At 43.3% G+C, this 23,277-nt stretch overlaps 1 protein-coding gene across 1 annotated transcript in view; it reads left to right on the top strand.

Annotated features, from left to right (window-relative positions):
* LOC126266933 (chondroitin sulfate proteoglycan 4) overlaps positions 1 to 23,277 on the top strand; it is a 551,011-nt gene that overhangs the window by 61,197 nt on the left and 466,537 nt on the right. The window lies entirely within an intron of this gene.

Raw genomic sequence — 23,277 nt, 5'->3', positions numbered from 1 at the left:
GAAGATCTTGCTGGCCAGGGTAGTTGACTTACACCTTCTAGAGCACGTTGGGTGGCACGGGATACATGCGGACGTGCATTGTCCTGTTGGAACAGCAAGTTCCCTTGCCGGTCTAGGAATGGTAAAACGATGGGTTCGATGACGGTTTGGATGTACCGTGCACTATTCAGTGTCCTCTCGACGATCACCAGAGGTGTATGGCCAGTGTAGGAGATCGCTCCCCACACCATGATGCAAGGTGTTGGCCCTGTGTGCCTTGGTCGTATGCAGTCCTGATTGTGGCGCTCACCTGCACGGCGCCTAACACGCATACGACCATCATTGGCACCAAGGCAGAAGCGACTCTCATCGCTGAAGACGACACATCTCCATTCGTCCCTCCATTCACGCCTGTCGCGACACCACTGGAGGCAGGCTGCACGATGTTGGGGCGTGAGCGGAAGACGGCCTAACGGTGTGCGGGACCGTAGCCCAGCTTCATGGAGACGGTTGCGAATGGTCCTCGCCGATACCCCAGGAGCAACAGTGTCCCTAATTTGCTGGGAAGTGGCGGTGCGGTCCCTTACGGCACTGCGTAGGATCCTACGGTCTTGGCGTGCATCCGTGCGTCGCTGCGGTCCGGTCCCAGGTCGACGGGCACGTGCACCTTGCGCCGACCACTGGCGACAACATCGATGCACTGTGGAGACCTCACGCCCCACGTGTTGAGCAATTCGGCGGTACGTCCACCCGGCCTCCCGCATGCCCACTATACGCCCTCGCTCAAAGTCTTTCAACTGCACATACGGTTCACGTCCACGCTGTCGCGGCATGCTACCAGTGTTAAAGACTGCGATGGAGCTCCGTATGCCACGGCAAACTGGCTGGCACTGACGGCGGCGGTGCACAAATGCTGCGCAGCTAGCGCCATTCGACGGCCAACACCGCGGTTCCTGGTGTGTCCGCTGTGCCGTGCGTGTGATCATTGCTTGTACAGCCCTCTCGCAGTGTCCGGAGCAAGTATGGTGGGTCTGACACACCGGTGTCAATGTGTTCTTTTTTTCATTTCCAGGAGTGTAATTGCTGCTATTTCCCCCCAGGAGTCTAATATTTCCAGTTTACTTTTAAAATCGCAGTTTGTAGAGGCTTATAAGTAATCCCATTCACGATAAAGCTACCAGCTTTAGGGGGAGCTTTACTATCTTTTGGATAAAAAATAGATTTTTTAAAAAACAGCATTTTTGTATCCATACAAGTGTTTAGAATCTACCCCTGAAAGGGCTTTTCCGAATAGGGAACGGAAATGTTTGTTATTAGCGGTTGAACAAAACAATGCACCTGCCTGGAATTGGCCTTTTCCACGCACCAGTGTTTTTCTTTCTGAGGACGAGTTATAGTACTGGTGCTTTGGAGGAAACACACAAAATTCAAATGAAAGTTTGAAAGCGTGTGTTTGAAGTTAGTCCCCAAGCATTTGCATTCTGGTGTGAAGACTGTTGAGATTGCAACCTTCCTGGCAGTGAGCAGCTTCAACGAAGGGTGAGCAGCAATTGTGGAGACCATGACAACGATGGACATCACCCTGGGACTCTAATCGACGCAGTTCCCCAAGCGACGACCACATGATTCATGCGGCCGAAAACCGCTTGTCACTGGCCGTACGAGCGGATCTGGAGCAGCGCAGGATGGCCCAGATCGAGCAGAACGCTCTCTATGAGGAAGGGGAAGGACTAGTTTATGGACCCGGGAAAGCTGATTGACCGTAAGTTGCATAATATTGCATTTACATGTAGTCAAACCTCAAACGCGTTTTTCTCGTAATGACTTTTTTTTATCGCGCGATATGATAACTTCAAATCTACAGAACCGATTGGCATGATTCTTAGTTTGCGACGAAGCTAACTAAATTTTCAAAGAGTTGTACCACTTTTATTCCTATCCATCAACTATAAATACTTTTACTTGGCCGACGAAGACGAAAAATCGATGAATAAATATACAATTTTTGTTCAAATGGCCGCCATTTTGCTTCCTATGGTCCAAGTAACACCGGTCCTCATCAGTTCACCTTAGTTACGAAACGTAGCCAATACTCGGATCTAAAGAATCTTATATACTTCGCAAACGTAAACTCAATTTCGATTTCAGACGAACCGGCTGACCTGTGACATACCGCGCGTGGATGTCTACATCGAAATTTCATTTCGTTCCGACGACACTTCCACCTTTGCTCTTCGACATTTCCGGTCAAAATATAAGTAGAGGAAATATAAGTAAATATTTTGACCAAATTTGACATTGATATCTATAACACATCCCGCGAAAAAAATGCTCAGAGAACATGCTTGTTTCGGGCCAAAGATAGTAAAGCTCCTCGTAATGCTCTATCCATATTCCACTCTCTACCTCAGTATTTTAGACACAATAAATACACGCACTTAGCAAGAGCAATCATTGTCTAAAGGGAAAACAGCGACTATTGAAGTTAAGTTTTTCAGGACAACCACAAGTCGCACTCAATATTTTTTATTGACAGGTTTCTCTCTTAAATTTAACGGCCATCTACTGTACTTCCAGTTGTAAATTCTGGTGTTTCTCTTGGTAAATTAAAAAGCGAAACCTGTCAATAAAACATACTAAGTATGACTTGCCTCTGTCCTGAAATCGTTCTAGAGACACAGCAAATCGCCACTGAACCAAGAAACGTTCGACAAAGCGCCCACACTAGGAGAAGGGTTTCAAGGCCAACCAACCACCAACGCTTTCATATCACCGCTGTCAGATGTTACCGAAAACATCGCCAACCGCTTCGTTGGCTCCAATTTGCCGTCCGTACACATTAAGCAAATCTCGGCTCGTGAAGCGGGTGGCTGTCGTTCGTTGGCCTAGTGTGTACTCGACTTGGAAGATTAGCAGTGTGCCATTGACTTTGCCTCGTAGAATACACTGGGCCTTATCAGTTCACCGCAGTTAAGAAACGTCGCATGTGGCCAGTACTCGGATGGGTAACCGCCTGGGTAGGCCTCGTGCTGTTCGCTGCTTTTCCGATGCTCTTACGGCAAGGAGGATGAGCGTTGGTTGCGTGAAGTCCCCGATCATCATTATTGATGGCAATGCTCTGGATTAGCCGAGCTATCTAAGGGCGCTGCAGTCATGGACTGTGCGGCTGATCCCAGCAGAGGTTCGAGTCCTCCCTCGCGCATGGGTGTGTGTGTTTGTCCTTAGGATAATGTAGGTGAAGTAGTGTGTAAGTTTAGGGACTGATGACCTTAGCAGTTAAGGCCGATAAGATTTCACACACATTTTCTCTGGGTTAAATTCTAATCCTCTCCTCAATGTTTCATGAAATGATGGAGCATCACATGGTTCATAGTGATCCGTCAGTTTGATGAGGATCTTAAGCTCGACGGCGCCCTTGATGCTATTTGAGAGGAGTAGGCTATTTAGTGGCACCAGATTTCACCCTTTCTTTCACTTTTCTCATCATCCTCCAACACAAACACTGTACCACACTACTCAAACCCACTACAGTCACCCACACTATACCAGGAAAACTTAAACACACAACTGTCTCACTTTCTGACGGGAAGATGCCATTGTGGGCGAATGACACGAAACCTTGCCAGTCAGGTAGCTGCACCTGCCCTTACGTGTCTCCCAGCCAACGATGCCATACGACTTTGCTTAACCTGGAAAAGTGTAGCTGTGAAGATGAAACTTATCGATGGCGTTAGCCCTGCATATTAAACACTCATTGCCACTCATTACTCCCAAAGATACATCACCTGATAGGTATCTCCATTACGGAAAAATGAATTTTGACTGTTATATACAATGTAACAGTCAGCCAACCGAATGTACACAGCTTTTTCAAAAAACACATTAACCAGGTTTCGACAGCTCTAAGACTATCTTCATCAGAATGTTAAAAGTTACCTAAGAAAATATATATAAGGTAAAGGTAATATACACCAAATAGCTACATATGTGAAAATTCACAAATAAGAACCAGAAAACCGAACTTACATGAACTCACATGCCAACTTTTAAATTTTCAGCAGCAGTGCAATTCTCACATGAAATGGTTTTGTTGCATGAGTCAAGAATATAGGTCATAACAAAAAAGACAGACAGTGATCACAGAATAATGCAATCGTAGTTGCGATCGGTGGCACAGGTTAAGTTCTGTAACCGGCTAAGACCGCCACATACACGGCGCAAGAGTCATCAGACTAAAAGGCATATAAGCCAACACTGCCATGAGATAAACACAAGGATTAGTAGTGCCATCTAGTAACAAAGCGGCAAACATAAAAACATCTACGTTAAGAGCAAAATTACATAGCTGTAGGTATTCGTTAGTAACAGATAGTAGCAAATACGAAAGTTTGCAAAAATAGTAAATCAGCCTTTTTACAGGTAGTTATAAATAAAGTAGAAGGCTGACAATGGCAGTTGAATAAGGGAAACCGACATTCCCGACACTACTCTGAGGAAAATTTCAAAACTCAGGCAGTTCTAAGTAACGCCCTTAAACCTTGAAAAAAGATTTTATTACACATCTGCAATTGTTCGTTAAGAATGAAACCGTATTTAAGCGACAGATGCTTGAAAATTTCTAGCTCTTCAAGGATATCGAGTCGGAGACCTTTTTTCTTGGATTGTGGAATACTGACATCTGGAAAGTATTTGAGTTTATGGCCTGTGATTAACAAGTGACCGGCAAAGGATGAATTATGAAAATTAGTACCCTATTTTCCTAGAAGATGTTCTCTAAATCTTACAGATATAGCTCTCTCTGTTTGCCTTATGTAATGTATTTTGACTATTTACGTAGCGTTCCACTTCGAAAATCACTTCAATGTTATTCCGGAAATTCGTGCCAAGCAGTGGATTCTTGGTCGGAGGAAAGAGGAGAAAGACATTGCGTTCCGTGTCGGTAGAGTACAGAGACAAAAGCAAAATTTGAAAGCTCATAAACCCAGTACGTATCCTGTGCAGAGTGATGACGTCTGAGGAACTCGAAACCCAGTCTGCGGCAATCTTTCTCATATTCCAAATTAAGTCTAAGATGCTCAAACTGGGCCACGGATGGTTTCCACTTTTTAGGCTATCGCCTAGGTTGTGATATCCTGGCCTTGGAGCTTTCTCTTTCGTTTCCCGTGTGTTCACACAGAAATGGTCTGCTACTCCGTTCGTCCGTCATTCAGATTCGGGTGAAGGCTTTGTAAGAGTGTGCGATTCGTAATCGTTTTGTCATACAGGGGTAGAACAAAAATATCGAAAGACCGCGAGAAATGGATGCTTGAACATAAATGCAGACGCTAGCCTTACACGCAGGTTGTGGTGTTGTGTTGTATTCGACGACGAACGGTATCTGCAAATGTTAGTCGTGTTCTAAAGAGTGTTCTGTTTACTTGCGAGTACACTATTTCGGAAGTAAGTCGACTTGAACATGAATAAATTGCTGGCACCCGTGTGATAGGTGCTTTCGTAAGCAAAGTAACTGAAGTGTTTAGTGTTTTAAAATTCTTCGAAGATCTATACGACACACAGAAGAAAAGCATCAACCGCTGGAGGAAGTACGCATAGTGCAACAGTGACAGACAGTCACTTAACAGTGCCGTCACGAAAAATATGAGGACGGAATCTGCTAATGTCACTGTAGAACTGAATGTCACACTAGCGATCCCTGTCAACAAAAAAACAACACGAACGGTGATACGTAAGGAGGAATTACAGGGAGGGCTAGAATTCCAAACCACTAAGCATTGACGCAAATGCCTGTGACGGGAGAACGTGGTGCCGAAGCCGTAAAATCTAGGCTATGGAGGTGACGGAGGAAGCCTTTTAGACGGACGAGCCTTGTTTCACACTGTTTTCAACTTCAGGAAGAGTTTACGTCCCAAAAGTGAAATACGCTGCGAGTTCAGTTATGATTTGGGCAACCGTATCAGGTATTTCGTGGTCCCCGTGGTTACTCTGCAAGGTCACAGTCAAGTATTATGCGACCCTTCTTGGTGATGCGGTGTATCCCGTGGTACAGTGTCCGTTCCCCAGTGGTTATGCTGTGTTGCAAGAGGACAGAGGCTATGTTCACAAAGCTCGCATCGTCCTGCACTGGTCTGTGAGCAAGAGGATGAAATGTAGCATCTCTCCTGCCCTTCCCATCTTAAGGTTATAGAGCCTTTGCGACCCACTTCGAAGAGTTGAGTGAGTAATCGTTATCCACCCTATCACCGTTATGTGAACTTACCGCTATTTTGCAGGAAGAATAACATAACATTCCGTTGAAAAACATGCAGAACCTGTATTTACTCAGACGGTGTGCATGAAGGCTGTTTTCAATGCCACCCGTTTTCATCCACGGTGTTATTCATGGTAATGTGTTGTGTCTTCGATGTTTCCATATTTTCATCCACCCCTGTATGATGGTACACTGCCAGCACATACACCAACTCAGCATGGATTTTTGCACCCTCCTCTCTTCTTCAAGCGCAGAAAACAAATTACAGCAGTCCGCTCCGCTTTATCGGTGGACCGTGTTATTTAGTTCTGCCTCCTGTACTGAAGCGCTATGTTACCCTAGCAAAACAAACAAAACATTGATTAAGTGTCTTCATTTCTTCGATTTTTATGGAGTATGCCATTGCTACAGGAACATACACAAATTAAAAACGAAAATGCGAAGCACTGATGTTTGCAATAAATGATTATTGTTGTGAAACATTAATGCTGTGTATTTCAGATAGTTTTTCGAGGTGGTAATTAAAATTTTATGACGATCTCTTTTATTCCTCTCCTATTGCAAATGCGTTGAGAAGAGGTTATCTGGACAATAAAAGCTATAAAGTCTGAAACTAACACCTTCCACTACCAAGGCCTGAATTTTAACTTTGATTTTATTCACTATGAATACTAAGACATGATGGTGTTAAAATTTACGCTGTTCGCCTATTCACGATGCAAAAGTAGTAATGGTTTACTTGTTTCGGAAGTATATGAGAATTACCTAAACAGAGGCATCCGATTCGCATGAAAAGCGCTCACAAAAAACTATTAAAAATGTTTCTGTTGTCGAACAAAGATGAAACACAGTCATATAAAAATCAGTAAACCTTGCTTTTTCGTCGTCAGTTGACTTGTAACTGTTTCTTCTTAAATCGTAGTCTAACTGTATTTAGCAGAAAAAAAGCAGCTTACACCCACGTTGGTAGTGGCACAAGCAGACCAATTCTAGAGCGCGGCGTCCTCTGCACCAGGAAAAGCACCTCAGGATGCAGACATATACGCAGCACGGCTGATCACATCGTGTGTTACTCGAACAAGATTATCGTAGGTCCGGCCGTAGCGTGAACTGATTTCGTCATATGAATAGGTACAGCCACGCTCTAGTTCAAAGTAGTGATCGTTGTTACCTAGCAATCCTATGAAATGAAATATTGGAATTTTATGAAGAATGAGACGAAGTGGAAGTTCTCGGAGGAACTGACCAGCGACCTAAGTAAAAGCATCCAGATAAATTCATTGGAAAAACTGAGGGAGGTAATAAAGAATGAAATAATTAAGGCAGGATGGGATACGCTGAAACAAGACGGAAAGAGATCCTAGATAACTCAAAAAATACTCTATTTTATTGATAACACAAAGAAAATGTAGGTAAATGAAGTGAGGTAGGCAGTTTAGAAATGAAATTAACTGCTAGTATTGTAAGTAGGCTGTTTACGTTTTCTTATTGGTAACGCCACGTAGCGCTCGGTATGAAAAATCACTGGCTGTGCTGTGCGGAGTCTGTGTTTAGTTTGCATTGTTGTCTGCCATTTTAGTGTTGGGCAGCGGCAGCTGGATGCTAACAGCGCGTAGCGTTGCGCAGTTGGAGGTGAGCCGCCAGCAGTGGTGGACGTGGGGAGAGAGATGGCGGAGTTTTGTAATTTGTAAGACTGGGTGTCATGAACCACCATATATATATTTTGACTATTAAGGTAAATACACTGTTTGTTCTCTATTAAAATCTTTCATTTGCTAACTATGCCTGTCAGTAGTTAGTGCCTTCAATAGTTTGAATCTTTTATTTAGCTGGCAGTAGTGGTGCTCGCTGTATTGCAGTAGCTTGAGAACGAAGATTTTTGTGAGGTAAGTGATTTGTGAAACGTATAGGTTAATGTTAGTCAGGGCCATTCTTTCGTAGGGATTTTTGAAAGTCAGATTGCGTTGCGCTAAAAATATTGTGTGTCAGTTTAAGCACATTCGTGTATAAATTGTTCTAAGGGGACGTTCCATATGGCGACCCTGCTATGGAACGTCCCCTTAGAACAATTTATACACGAATGTGCTTAAACTGACACACAATATTTTTAGCGCAACGCAATCTGACTTTCAAAAATCCCTACGAAAGAATGGCCCTGACTAACATTAACCTATACGTTTCACAAATCACTTACCTCACAAAAATCTTCGTTACTCAAGCTACTGCAATACAGCGAGCACCACTACTGCCAGCTAAATAAAAGATTCAAACTATTGAAGGCACTAACTACTGACAGGCATAGTTAGCAAATGAAAGATTTTAATAGAGAACAAACAGTGTATTTACCTTAATAGTCAAAATATATATATGGTAGTTCATGACACCCAGTCTTACAAATTACAAAACTCCGCCATCTCTCTCCCCACGTCCACCACTGCTGGCGGCTCACCTCCAACTGCGCAACGCTACGCGCTGTTAGCATCCAGCTGCCGCTGCCCAACACTACAATGGCAGACAACAATGCAAACTAAACACAGACTGCGCACAGCACAGCCAGTGATTTTTCATACCGAGCGCTACGTGGCGTTACCAATAAGAAAACGTAAACAGCCTACTTACAGTATATACAGGTAAAATAAGAACGAATGAGAGACACTAGAGAGACAAAGAGAAATAAAGGAATATTAAATGTAACATTATTTAAATAACATGTACAAGTTAGTATTAACCTACGAAATTTAGATCAAAAACCTCCATTCATAGTAGAAGAAAGAGCAGACAGATGGCAAGAATACATTGACGACCCGTAGGAATGGGAGAAACGAACTAGATATGTGATATAGTTGGAGGACGAAGCTCATATCGATGATATAGGTGGCACAATAATGCGGTCGTACTATGAGGAACGCTGAGTGGTCTGAATTCAAATCAGCTGGAACCTGTGAGCACAGAATTCTATGGGACGTGTGAATGTTTTTGAGAGTACCAGAAATTTGTAAAACTAATGACTTAAGATCCTGATTGCCAAAAAATTATCATCATCACGTTACGAAAGAAGGTACGTGCAAATGAATATAAAAATTATCGAACGACTGATTCCACAGGTCATGCTTGTAAAGTACGACAGTCACGTTTACCCCATAAGAAAGATGATGGAGGCAGTCGATGAAAGTTGGAATTTTATCAGAATTGGACGGTGCAAGTGAGCGGAGAACTTTTCATGCAAGGACTCCGTTGCTAAAAAGTTTGTAACCATATGAACATAATAGATAATAATTGACAAGTGTAAGTACATTACGAGTTCTGAGGGTTCTATACAAACTTAATTATGTATTACATCATTCATCGCGAGAACCGAAGATCTCGATGATTTTTGCTTATTATTGATATCGATAAAGAAAAATATCGGTCCCAGGAATTCCTAGACTTCCGTGTGTCATAATTACAGATTAAGAATTCTCGGATTTTTTTCCTTTACTTGTAATGTGAAACGTTGCTTCTAACCCAAAGTCATGATTCTAGGTTTTTATGGCTGAGTTTCCCAATATTAAAATATGTGAAATAAATAAATGGCTGCATCTTTTTATTACATTGACTTAGAAGCTGAAACTTTTTACACCGCCAAGGTATCTGGCACAAATTTGAACTTGATACGTCAACCTGCTCAAAAGAAAAAGGATTCTTAACAATTGGAAAGACAGTAGGAAAGATGGACAACAGAATGATCCGTTAAGGGTTCCGCTTGTACCATCCCATGTACGGAAGCCTGAAAACAGAATGATACACTGTTTGTTTTAAAACAGGGAAGTGGTAACACAAAACCGATTTTGACATTGCTCTTAGTAATGGAAAGCCGATGAAAAATACCATAGTATCTTGAGACGTTCCCTTTCTCCATAATGCGGTGCTCCCATGGCATCCCACGAAATCAAACTGGCAGCCGCCACCATTTCGCATGCTGTTGGCGATATGCAGCGCGCGACTCTCGCTGCTCTCAGAGTACTGCTCACAGGATTTAATCGGAAACGTATATTCGCGAGTTCGGATTATTTTTCTGCTCTGCTTCCCTATAAAATCACTCTGGAATACCGAATGCGAGACCCACTTTGATCCGTGAGGCAGAGTTATGTAAACTTCTCACTAATCCAATGTCAATATCGAAGCCCTTTAGTAATCCTACTACTTCCAGGAAAGTTCGAGAGATCCGAAAGCTGATTTGTGATAGATGACGGATAACACACGGCTCCATGTGGCCCCTAACAACTCCCGTCGATATTTCCACACAACAGTCCAGCAATACAGTTCAAAGGAAAGAGTTGTACCCTAACATCACTCTCAGATTTACTGTACAACAAATGTCCACCACTTTTCCAACACCACCTGCAGCTAGCTAGTGGTTTCACGCTCTGCTCTGAGGCCTTCATTTATCCAGAAAGTCCGCACTCACAAATAAGCAACACTCGCCAAGAAAACGGAAAATTATCTTAGTAACTTAGAAGTAGATACCTCGATGAATGAAAGTCACTTAATTACTTAATAAAGCCAAGTCATCCGATACAGACAGTAGACCAATCAGAGTGCTTTCGGATCATGCTGAATTAACAATCATATAAAAATCTTCGCTTGACGAAAGCTCACCACATAATGCGCAAGATAAGAAACTGCAGTTATCCTACTCATTATAGGCCCATATCGCTGACGTCGTTTTTTGACTTCGGGAATATATATTGTGTTCGAGAATTATGAGTTACCTCGAAATATACTAATGACACACACACACCGAGGTGTTGAAAGTCATCCGATAGCGGTAAAGACTTACGTAGTTACCGGTATTTTTACGTACACGAGGTATAAAAGGTCAGTTATTGACAGGCCTGTCATTTGTTATCAGTTAATTCATCTGAAAAGGTTTCTGATGTGTATATAGCCGCACGACGGAAATTAGCAGACTTTGAACGCGAAAAAGTAGTTGTAGCTAGAAGAATGGGACATTCAATTTAGGAAAATGTAAGTAACGATCCACCATGTTCTGAGAATACCACATTTCATCCATTACATGTCACCACGGACAACGCAATAGCAAAAGGTCTTCATCTAACGACCCGGCGCAGCGGCGTTTGCTTAGAGTGGTCACTGCTAACTGACGAGCAACGCTGCGTGAAATAACCGGAGAAACCAATGTGGGACGCTCGACGAACGTATCCGTTAGGACAGTACGTCGAAATTTGGCGTTATGGGCTATGGGAGATTTCAGACGGTAAGAGCTGATGATAGTGTTCGAGCGTGGAACAGATCCCATGAACCCAGGAGTCCAAGCTGTTCACAGTGATGGACTGGGTCCTCTGCATGTTCGGCTACATGGAGGCCATTTGCAGCCATTCATGGACTCCATCTACCGAAGCTACAGTGTAATGCTTGTGGATGATAATGCGCCATGTAGCCGGGCCACAGTTGTTAGCGATTTGTAAAAGAACGTTCCAGGACAATTGAGCGAATGTTTTCTTCACCCGAATCGCCCGATGTATATCCCATCTGACATTTACGGGACGTAATCGAGAGGTCAGTTCATGCACAAAATCCAACACAAGCAACACTTCCACAACTGCTGAGGGCTATAGAGATTGCATGGCTCTGTATTTCTGCACGGGACTGCTACCGAGTTGTTGAGTCCATGCTACGTCGAGTTGCCGTATTAAGACGGAAGAAAATTGGTCCGACGCGGTATCAGGAGGTATCTCATTACTTTTGGTATCGCTGTGCAGTTATCACAGTTTAGAAAATCGTTCTTCTGCAACACAACTAGTAGTTTATTCTCAGGAAATAATGACTGATATCAGAAGGAAGATCTCACATTGATTTCGTATTTCTAGATTTCCAGAACGTTTTTAACACCGTTCGTCACAAGAAGGTGCTTATGGACTATCACCTCAATTGCGCGACTGGATTCGTGATTGTCTGTCAGTTCGCAGTAATTGACGGACAGTCATCGAGAAAGTACACATGGTGTTCGGTTTTCCCGAAGAAAAGTATTACACGCCCTCTGTTGTTGCTAATCTACATAACCGTTTTAGGAAAAAATCTGAGCAGCCAGCAGCCTTCTTACCTTGTTTGTAGATCATACTGTCCTTTCCAGTGTGGCACAGTCATGAGAAAAACAAAACCAATTACGAAATGGTTTAGACAAAGATTGCTGAATGGTGCGAAAAGTGTAAATTGAGCCTGAGTAGTGAAAAGTATGAGGTCATCCACATAAGTACTAAGAGCAATCCGCTACATTTCAGTTACATGATAAATCACACAAATCTACACTGAAGAGCCAATGAAACTGGTGCCGCTGCGTAATACCGTGTAGGGCTCCCGTGAGCACGCAGATGTCCCGCAACACGACTTGGCATGGACTTGAGTAATGTCTGAAATAATGCTGGAGGGAATCCTGCAGGGCTGTCCATAAATCCTTAAGAGTGTGAGGGAGTGGAGACTTTTCTGAACCGCGCGTTGCAAGGCGTCCCAGATATGTACGATAATGTTCATGTCTGGGGAGTTTCGTAGCCAGGGAAGTGTTTAAACTCAGAAGGGTGTTCCTCGAGCCCCTCTCTAGCAATTCTGGACGTGTGGGGTGTCCCATTGCACTGTAGGTGATCAGACAGGATGCTTAAGTATGTGTCACCTATCAGAGTTCTATCTAGACGTATCAGAGATCCCACATCACTCCAACTGCACACGCCCCACACAATTACAGAGCCCCCATCAGCTTGAACAGTCTCCTGCTGACATTCATGGTCTACGGATTCATAAGGTTGTTTCCATACCCGTACTCGTCCTTCCGCTTTATACAGTTTTAAACGAGACTCGTCCGACCACGCAGCAGGTTTCCAGTCATCGATAGTCCACTGTCGGTGTTGACGGGCCATGGTGAGGCGTAAAGGTTTGTGTCGTGCAGTCATCAAGAGTACAAGAGTGGCCTTCGGCACTGAAAGCTCATACCGATGATGTTTCGTAGAATGGTTCGCACGCTGACATTCGTTGATGGCACAGCATTGAAATCTGCAGCAGTTAGCGGAAGTGTTGCACTTCTGTCACGCTGAACGATTCTCTTGTATAGTTGTTGGTCCCTTTCTTGCAGAATCTTTTCCCAGATATGTTGAAGATTAGATGTTTTACCGGATTCCTGATACTCACGGTACACCCATGAAATAGTTGTACGGGAAAGTCCCCACGTCATCACTAACTCTGACATGTTGTGTCCCATCGCACGTGCGGCGATTATAACACCACGTTTAAACTCAAGTAAATCTTGCTAATCGGCCATTTTAGCAGCAGTAACCGATCTAACAACTGCGTCCGACACTTGTTGTCTTAGATAGGTTTTGCCGACCGCACCGCCGTATTCCGCCTTTTTACGTATCTCTGTGATTGAATACGTATGCCTATACCAGTTTCATTGGCGCTTCAGTGTAAAAGCTGTCAACTGAACTAATTACCTATGGATTACACCTTAAATTGCCATAATCACATAGGAAAATCTGTGCGGAAGGTGAGCCAAGGACTGTGGTTATTCGCAGAAGATGCGGCAGATATGCTAGAGAGGTTATCAACAATGCGTTTGTTCGCCGTCTTCTGGAGTATTGCTGTACGGTATGGAACGTAGGGAGGAAGGAAGATTAGGGTTTACCCTCCCGTCATCAACGGGGTCAGTAGAGACAGAGTGCAAGCTCGGATTCTTTCAAGGATGCGGAAGGAAATCGGACCTGCTCTTTCAAAGGAATTGTCCTGGGATTTACCTGAAGCGATATAGGGAATCCGTAGAAAACCTAAATCAGGACAGTCGGACGCGGGTTTGAACCGTAGTCCTCCTCAATCCGCTATGGGAGCCGTACCAGATAGGGTGACGGAGGACAGCTCGTTTTGTATTACCGAGAAAATATTTTGTTGATTCCCACTAACAGAGATTCAAATAACCATCGTAATGAAATAAGAAAAATCAGAGGCCGAACGAAACGATCTCGGTGTACATTTTTCCCACGTGCTGTTCTTGAGTGGAACGTAGATAAATAGCCTTAAAGTTGTTTGATGAACCCTCTGTCAAACACTTGTGGCTGAACTACAGAGTAGTGAAATAGATGTAAGCAGAATGTAACACCCGCGCACAGGAACGCACAGTCCTATGCTTTGTAAGTTTTCGATACCGAAAATTAGCCTCGTTGATAATGAATTATGACTAACAAAATACTTAAAAAACTTCCTGGTAGATTAAAACTGTGTGCCCGACCGAGACTCGAACTCGGGACCTTTGCCTTTCGCGGGAGAGTGCTCTACCATCTGAGCTACCGAAGCACGACTCACGCCCGCTCCTCACAGCTTTATTTCTGCCTGTATCTCGTGTCCTACCTTCCAAACTTTACAGAAGCTCTCCTTCGAACCTTGCAGAACTAGCACTCCTGAAAGAAAGGATACTGCAGAGACATGGCTTAGCCACAGCCTGGGCGATGTTTCCAGAATGAGATTTTCACTCTGCAGCGAAGTGTGTGCTGATCTGAAACTTCCTGGCAGATTAAAACTGTGTGCCCGACCGAGACTCGAACTCGGGACCTCTGCCTATCGCGAGCAAGTGCTCTACCATCTGAGCTACCGAAGCACGACTCACGCCCGGTCCTCACAGGAGACGAGATACTGGCCGAAGTAAAGTTGTGAGGACCCGGTAATATAAAATGTAATAACTTGAGGTAAATGGAAGTTTTATTGCTGGCTTGCTTCTACAAGTATAAAACTAGTAACTAAACTCCGCCCGTACAGGCCACGAAAGCGCAAAGGTACCGACCGGACACCGTGTTATCCTCGGCCCATAGGCGTCACGGGATGCGGATATGGATGGGCACGTGGTCAGCACATCGCTGTCCCGGCCGTCATGTCAGTTTACGAGAACGGAGCCGCTGCTTCTCAGCCAAGTAGCTCCTCAGTTTGCCTCAATGCCGAGTGCACCCTGCTTATCGGATGGTCACCCACCCAAGTGATAGCCCAGCCCGACAGCGCCTAACTTCGGTGACCTCACGGGAACCGCTGTTACTACTAAACCAAGGCCATTGGCAGTCAACAAGTATGGTAACTCAAAATGTTTTATGTGTTTGCAGTTGGTACCGCGTGCACAAGCGCCTAACTACGTTGTTTACATAAATGCTAGTCAGTAGTCATGTCGCCTCCAAAGCAAAATGTTTTCTGTGTACTTTCTCCCGTGCAGCTTAAGCCTGTTACACTGGCACAACGACGTTTTCGGCCTGAGTATGGACTGTGGCCAACTGACGGTATTCCCAGTTATGCAAGAACAGAAACGGAACCAACAGCTTCGGCAATGAACGAATTTGCTTTCGATATCGGGCCACCACGCTAAGCAGGCTCTGTCGGAGGCTACTGTTGAATTAATACGTACGTCCTTCCGGCGGGGCCATCGTAAATCAATCCGACAAGCAAGTAGACAGTTACAGTTATTTCGTTCGACAGTACACTATGTCCTGCATAAAAGGTTCCGTCTAATGCTGTACTAACTGCAGCTTCGTCACAAAATCAAGGATCAGGGCAGGCAGCGATTGAAGGCATTCGCGGAGAAAGTTCTGGCCAAAACAGATGAAAACGAGGCATTCATCAATTTCGTTTGTTTCTCAGACGACGCTATATTCCACACTTCTAGCCTGGTAAACACTGCACAATTGCCGCAACTCGCCCCACCACGTAGTGACGCAGTGTGAACGTGATTCTCCCAAAGTGAGTGTGTGGTTTAGTTTGTTGAAGGACAGCGTTATAGACCCATTCTTCTTCGCAGAGCCTACGGTTCACCCATCATCGTACGTAGACACGTGGAGCTGTAAGCTATGCCACACCTTCCTCATGACGTGGTCTTTTAAGAAGATGGTACACCATGCCATTTTGCGTACATCGCGAGGAATTTCTTGAATCATGAGTTCCCAGATTGCTGGACTGGGCGAGGTAGTCCATCGATTTCATGGTCCCTTAAAAGCATAGACAATACTTTATTACACTGTAGAGCCAAAGAAACTGGTACACCTGAAGTGCCGCAACAGGGTGTGGCACGGGCTCAACTAATGTCTGAAATAGTGCCAATGGGAACTGACACCATACATCCTGCAGTGCTGTCATTAAATCCGCAAGAGTACGATGGGGTGGAGATCTCTTCTGAGCAGCACGTTGCAAGGCGTCACAGATATCCTCACTAATGTTCATGTCTGGGGACCTTGGTGGCCACCAGGAGTGTTTAAACTCAGAAGAGCGTTCCTGGAGCCACTCTGTAGCAATTCTGGACGTTTGGGGTGTCGCATTGTCCTGCTGGAATTGCCCAAATATGTCTGAATGCACAACGGACAATAATGGATGCAGGTGATCAGACAGGATGCTTACGTACGAGTCACCTGTCAGAGTCGTATCTGGACATATCAGCGGTCTCATATCACTGCAGCAGCACGTGCTCCACACCATTACAGAGCCTCCACGAGCTGAAATAATCCCCTGCTGAAATGCTGGGTCCATGGATTCACTAGGCTGCCTCCATACCCGTACACGTCCAACCACACGATACAATTTGAAACGAGACTCGTCCTACCAAGGAAGATGCTTCCAGTCATACACAGTCTAATGTCGGTGTTGACAGGCCCAGGCGAGGCGTAAAGCTTTGTGTCAGGCAGTCATCAAGGGTACACGAGTGGGCCTTCGGCACCGAAAAGCCCATATCGATGATGATGTTTCCATGAATGGTTCGCACACTGACATTAGTTGATGGCCCAGCACTGAAATGTGCAGTTGTTTGCGTAAGGGTTGCACTTCTGTCTCGTTGAATGGGTCTCTTCGGTCGTCGCTGGTCCAGTTCTTGCAGGATCTTTTTCCGGTCGCACCGATGTCAGAGATTTGATGTATACCGGATTCCTGATATTCACGGTATACACATAAAATGGTCATACGGGAAAATCCCCACCTCATAGCTATCTCGAAGATGCTGTGCCCTTCGCTTGTGCGCTGACTAATCACTTAAATCTCGATAACCTGCCACCGTAGCAGCAGTAACCGATCTAACAATTGCGCCAGACATTTATCTTATTAAGGCGTTGCCGGCCGCAGCGCCACGTTCTGCCTCTTCATATATATCTGTATTTGTATACGCATGCCTATACTAGGTTCTTTGGCGCTTCAGCTATCGCGGTTGTTACACCTGCAATCCTGTAAGGCACTTGGAGAGAAATGGAGTAGAGATTAAATGTCTGTCGTGCCACTTATGGAGCACAATCGAAGTGTATCGGGTATGAATCGGTTACCATGCTTATAGAAACATTCCGTCAATAAATATGTCAGTTATTTCTCAAGCCAATATATTTTATATCACTATATTTTTAAGCCAGACACCTCGTATGTTAATACGTGCGGTACTTACAGCGCCTTATTTCCCGAAATGGAAGTGTTGTGGTGTCCTACACCTTTCCCTTTCTCTTTCTCGTCATGGAATTGCAAATAAGGACTTTCAATAACGTGATCAAAACACATCGAAAGGGAGTATTACTCACACGTTACCAGGATAGTACTATGTACTACTGCAGCGCTAAGACACCGAAAATGGCGTGGCGATTATTGTATGAGATTGAAATAAGTGCTGTTGATAGCGAAATAGAAAATCAGCTAAAATCATCGAGAAAACTATGAGTTTTACACAAAAATCTTACAAGAGGTTACTGTGATGCAAGGCAGCAACCAAGCGTTCAGATCTATTGGAAACAGTAGCAGGTCATTCACGTTTACAAGAAGGATTGTCCTAGATATCTGCTGACGTCAATCTATTGTAGAATGTTATGGTTGCATTTTATGAATTTTTTGGAGATCATAAATATTAGCATGGACTGATCGCATTGTTCGTCCGTGGTTTGATGAACCCTCAGCCAGGCGCCTAAGTTTTGTTTTCAGCGTGTACATGTAGATGCAGATGCAGACCATCATTACAGGAAACAAGGGCGTCCATAGCGGGAAAATTGGGATGGGGGGCGTGGCCAAAAATTTCACCATTGAGAGAGACGTAAACGTTCAGACTGTACGTCATCGAAGACATAACAAAACCCATTTTAAAATGTATATCTGTTTCATTATTTGTCATATCTACAAAATAGTTGCACCTTCAATTTGTAGCAGTTGTAGCTTTCTCAATATTTGAGACTTAATAATTCTCGTATTCGATTTTTTGCGAAATTCATTTTCTTACTCATACGAGATTTCAAAAAATTCCGGAACTTTGTACAGAAAATTTTTCTACCTTACCTTTTACTTATTGTGCATGGTCTCGTTTGAAATACTCTCCTCCACAATTGATACACATCTGCCAACGTCGTTTCCACTTCCGGAAGCAGTCTTTTGTACGCCTCTTGTGGGATTGCGCAAAGCATCACCTACGAATTTTCTCTCATCTCGTTTATCGTTGATAATTTTCGTCCTTTCAACGGTGCGTCCTACGTTGGAAATTAAAATTATTCACAGAAGCCAGGTCTGGAAGTACAGAGGATGAGGCAGAATAGCGATTTGGTTTTTTGTGCAATAGTCACGCACCAACAGGGATGAATGTGGGAGTGCGCTGTGTGTCATGAAATCTCCCGACACATTTCAAGCTATCACCTTCTCACATTTTCTCGCAGGCATGGCATCACTCCCGATAACCATCAGTTAACAGTTTGTCCTCGTGGCACGAATTCGTGATGAACTAATCCTTCAAGGTCAAAGAAAACTATCAGCATGGCTTTGACATTTGATCTGACCTGACGAGTTTTTTATGTCATGGAGAATCTTCCCCAACCCACTATGAAGACTGAACCTTGCTCTCGACATCATAGCCATAGACCCACATCTTATCACCAGTTATTGTTCTCTTAAGTAACATCTCGTTCTCATTTGCGCTATCCAAAAGCTCTTTACAGGCTGCGAGGCGAAATCCTCTGTGTTCTTACTCATGAGCCATGGGAAGAACTTAGGAGAAAGACGATGCATTCCAAGATGCTGTGTCAGGATTTCATAGCATGATCCAACTGAAATGTCACACTCTTCTGCAGTCTCTCTCGCAGATTGGCACGTACCATTTCGTTGACGTTCCTGTCATGAGCATCGTCGGTGGACGTCGAAAGGCTTTCTGAACGCGGTTCTTCTTTAACTTCCGTCCGGCCGTTTTTAAACCGTGTAAACCATTCATAACACACAATACGGCTTAATCAGTCATCACTGTGGGTTTCCTGCAACATTTAAGGTATTGTATCTTCTTAAAGTTTTTTTTTTAGTTTAATGCAAAATTTAATACAGACGTGTTGCTCCTCTAAGTCTGCCATCTCGACTTTAGCGAACTGTTTGACACAATAGTCTTCTGAATACACAACTGAACTACAACTAACAGATACACAAGAATGAAACTTCCGGCATTCTTAACACAGGCATGTGCGGGGATGCCAACCGCATGTCGCTCCAAAACATAATTGGCATGAAATTACGAATGTTCCGGATTCTTTTGAACAGACCTAGTATTATTAGACCCAACAAACATGCAATATAAAAGATGAGTTTGGAAGACGTGTGTGAAAGTGCACGTTCTACCAAAATAGTTATTTTGAGCCAAACAGAGAGCCTGTTGCAAGGAATTTAAACTAAAATTCCTTCACGGCAAGACCCCAGGGTAACGGTGGATCCCACACATATTCCATTCTGGCGTCTGCACCTGGCTATACAAGTTATCTTTCCATAAGGAATTGTTTTTTGGGTGTCATACAACGGAGTTTTACAACGGTTAGTCTGGTCCTTGGGCCACCCGGTGAGCAGAGACGGGCGGAAGCAAATTCCATGCTGTCTAACTGCGCTGAAGGACAGATCTCAGCCCTGAACGCATTTGCAGCCCAATCTCGTCCTTTAAGTAAACTGCTGTGTTTCCCGAACCAGCTGCGAAGCCTTCAAGGCTGCAGAAAGTAACACTACCCTCACCGTAATAAGAGTAAGGGAAGAGAAGAAGTAATTAGCTGGGCAGTAACTGGTAGTACTGAAAATTTTGTGTAGTCATGATCCAACGGCAAAGTATCGACTACATTGACCATGGGGATGTGCACGTAGCGTTCTACAATACGTTGCATGTCTGTTTAGCGATAAGCTTCCACGTAACACAACCTACTCAGCACAGGGTAGCAGTTGCACATTACATCTCAATTATTTGTCGGATATACTCCAGATTCGATCTTCACTATAGCTTTTACTTTCCACACCTCAGTCTAGTACCATGGAAGTTATTCCTTAAAGTCTTCAAAAATGTGCTATCATCCTGTTCGTTCTGCTTTCCATATATTTATTTCCTCGCCCATTCTCTTTCGCATTTCTCATCTTATGAGTTCACCCAAATTTTATCATCTGTCTGTTCCATCACGTCACAAATGCCTTGATTCTTTTCTTCTCCAGTGCCCCAGCAGTTCATGATTCATTTCCATACAACATTGTGCTCCAGTTAAACATTCTCAGAAATTTCTTCCTCAAATTAAGATACACGTTTCTTACTAGTCGACCTCTTCGTGCCAGGAATACCCTCTCTGCCTGAGTTACAGTGCATTTCACGTTCACCATCCTTCGCCCATCATACATTAGTTTGCTTCCAAGGTATCACATTTACTTAATTTCATCTGCTTTATGGTCACCAGTTGTGATGTTAACTTTATCACTAATCTGGTTTCTGCCACTTATCATTACTTTTGTCTCTCTTCAGTTTAATTTCAATATCATCACCGAATCTTACAGTTGACAACCTTTTACTCTGAATTTTATTCCCACTCCTGAATCTATCTTTTATTTCCGTCATTGTTCTTCAATGTACAGATTGAACAACAGGGGCGAAAAAATTACTCATCAGTCGGAACTCTGTTTAATCCGAGCACTCTGTTCTTTACCTTCCATTCTTATTGTTCCATCTTTCTTATTATGCATATTATCTATTTTCCCGTGTAGTTTAACCTATTTTTCTGCTAATTTCAAATATCTTGTACCATTTTACATCATCGAACTTTTTGTACGTCGATAAATCTCATGATTTTGTCTTGGTTTGTCCTTAGTTTTGTTTCTGTTAACAAGCGCCACTTCATAACTACATATGGTGCCTTTACCTTCCCGAAACGCAATTTTATCATCGTCTAATGTCCTCAGGGTCTTTTCCATTACTGTTGTCTGCAAAATGTTTGCATGCTATGTTAAACTGAATATACGATGGTTTTCATAGTTACTGCTCTTGTGTTCTTCAGGAACACGCTGATGATAAACTTCCGGAAGTTCGGTAATACATCTGCAGTCTCATAGACTCTTCAAATCAACCGGATTAGTCGCTTGTTTCTCATTTTTCCACTGATTTTAGAAATTCCAAAGGTATATTTTCCATCCCCTTTGAATGTTTGATCTCTAGACTTCCAAAGCTCCATTTGATTCCAACACTGGATCTCTTATGTCTTCCATATCGACTCCCGTTTCTTCTTCCATCACTTTCTCACGGCAAAAACTTCCCTTCATTTCCTAATTTACTCGTTGATGTCTCAGGATGTGTCCTATATCAACCAGTCCTTTCAGTCAAATTGTATCATAAATTCCTTTTCCCCCAATTGGCCTCAGTCAGCAACGTTTTTTGGTAACATTACATTTCATAAGCTCCTCTTCTCTTCCTGAATCTGCTGCTTATCCTCCCAGATTCGTAATCGTATAAGGATTTATATAGACATACACTTTTAGAAAAGAGTTACAAACATTTAAATTTTTCTTCCGTTTACCAGTTCTGATCCTAGATCATCTCTACCTCAACCATCGTCGATTATCGTGCTGCCCCATCGTCGATTATCTTGCTTCCCAATTAACATAACTCATTTACTTCTTTCAGTGTCTCATTTCCTAACATGGTTATCCCTGAATCGACTTATGTAATCAGTTACTTATCATTACACTGTTTTATTTTGTTGTTCATTTTATAACCTCTTTTCAAGACACAAGTGTATATCGTCTTTATAATTCTGTCAATGTCATCTGCAAACACTGAATTTTTCATCCTTGAACTTCAATTCCTGTTCCACAGTGCTCTTTCGTTTCCCTTAATGCTTTCTTAACGTACGGACTCAATAATACTGAGTTGTCTACGACCCTGCCATACTTCTTTCCTAACTACAGTCTCTCTTTCATGTCTACCAAGTGATATAGCTGCAGTCTCTACACGTTGTAGCTAACGTTTCATTCATTGTGTAATCCCTACCACATTAAGAATTCCAGAGAGTGACAAAGCTTTTCTTCGAAATCTACAAATACCATAGATGCAGGTTTCCAATCTGTCTTATAAAATAAATCAAAGGCTAAATTTTACCTCGCGTGTTCGTATATTTCTCTGCAATCCAAGCGGATCTTCCCGAATGTCGGCTTCTGCCACTCTTTCTCTTCTTCTGAAAATAATTTCTGGAAATATTACGACATCGCGACTCATAAGACACGCCAGTAACACTCACCAGCCTCTTTGTAATTGGGATTTTTACTTTTTTTACACAGCCTGTTCTGTAGTTTTGGCTTGTGAAGTTCTCTCAAAGATATTAACCATTTTGAGGTAATGTCGTCTAATTCAGACTTCTTGTTTCGACTTAGGTCTTGTGAACTTCTTCTCGCAGTATCACAGCTACTAGCTCATTTTAGTTTATGTCTTATTTGTTTTCTTGCTGTTCATTTCCTCCAGAGGTTTCTCTAATTTTTCCCAAAAGTGGCATCTGTGTTCCACCTATTTATGCACGCTTCCACAGCCTTACATTTCTCGTCCAACCGTTCGAGCTTAACCTGTTTACATCTTCTGTGAATGTTATTTTCCAGATGTCTGTATTCCTTTTTACCTGTTTGCTGGCTGCAGTCTTAACTTTTGTCCCTTCGTTCGACAAATTTAATATCTCGTGTGTTATCGAATGTTCCTACTGGATCTCGTCGTTTTCTGTCGTTGTTGCCCTGCTGTCTTCGTTTTTCCATCTCTCGAAGCTACTGATTCG

Source organism: Schistocerca gregaria, chromosome 4 (genome assembly GCF_023897955.1).
Source record: "Schistocerca gregaria isolate iqSchGreg1 chromosome 4, iqSchGreg1.2, whole genome shotgun sequence".
Lineage (NCBI taxonomy): Eukaryota > Metazoa > Arthropoda > Insecta > Orthoptera > Acrididae > Schistocerca > Schistocerca gregaria.
Note: the sequence above shows the minus strand (reverse complement) of the source record. Positions and strands in the feature narration are given on the sequence as shown.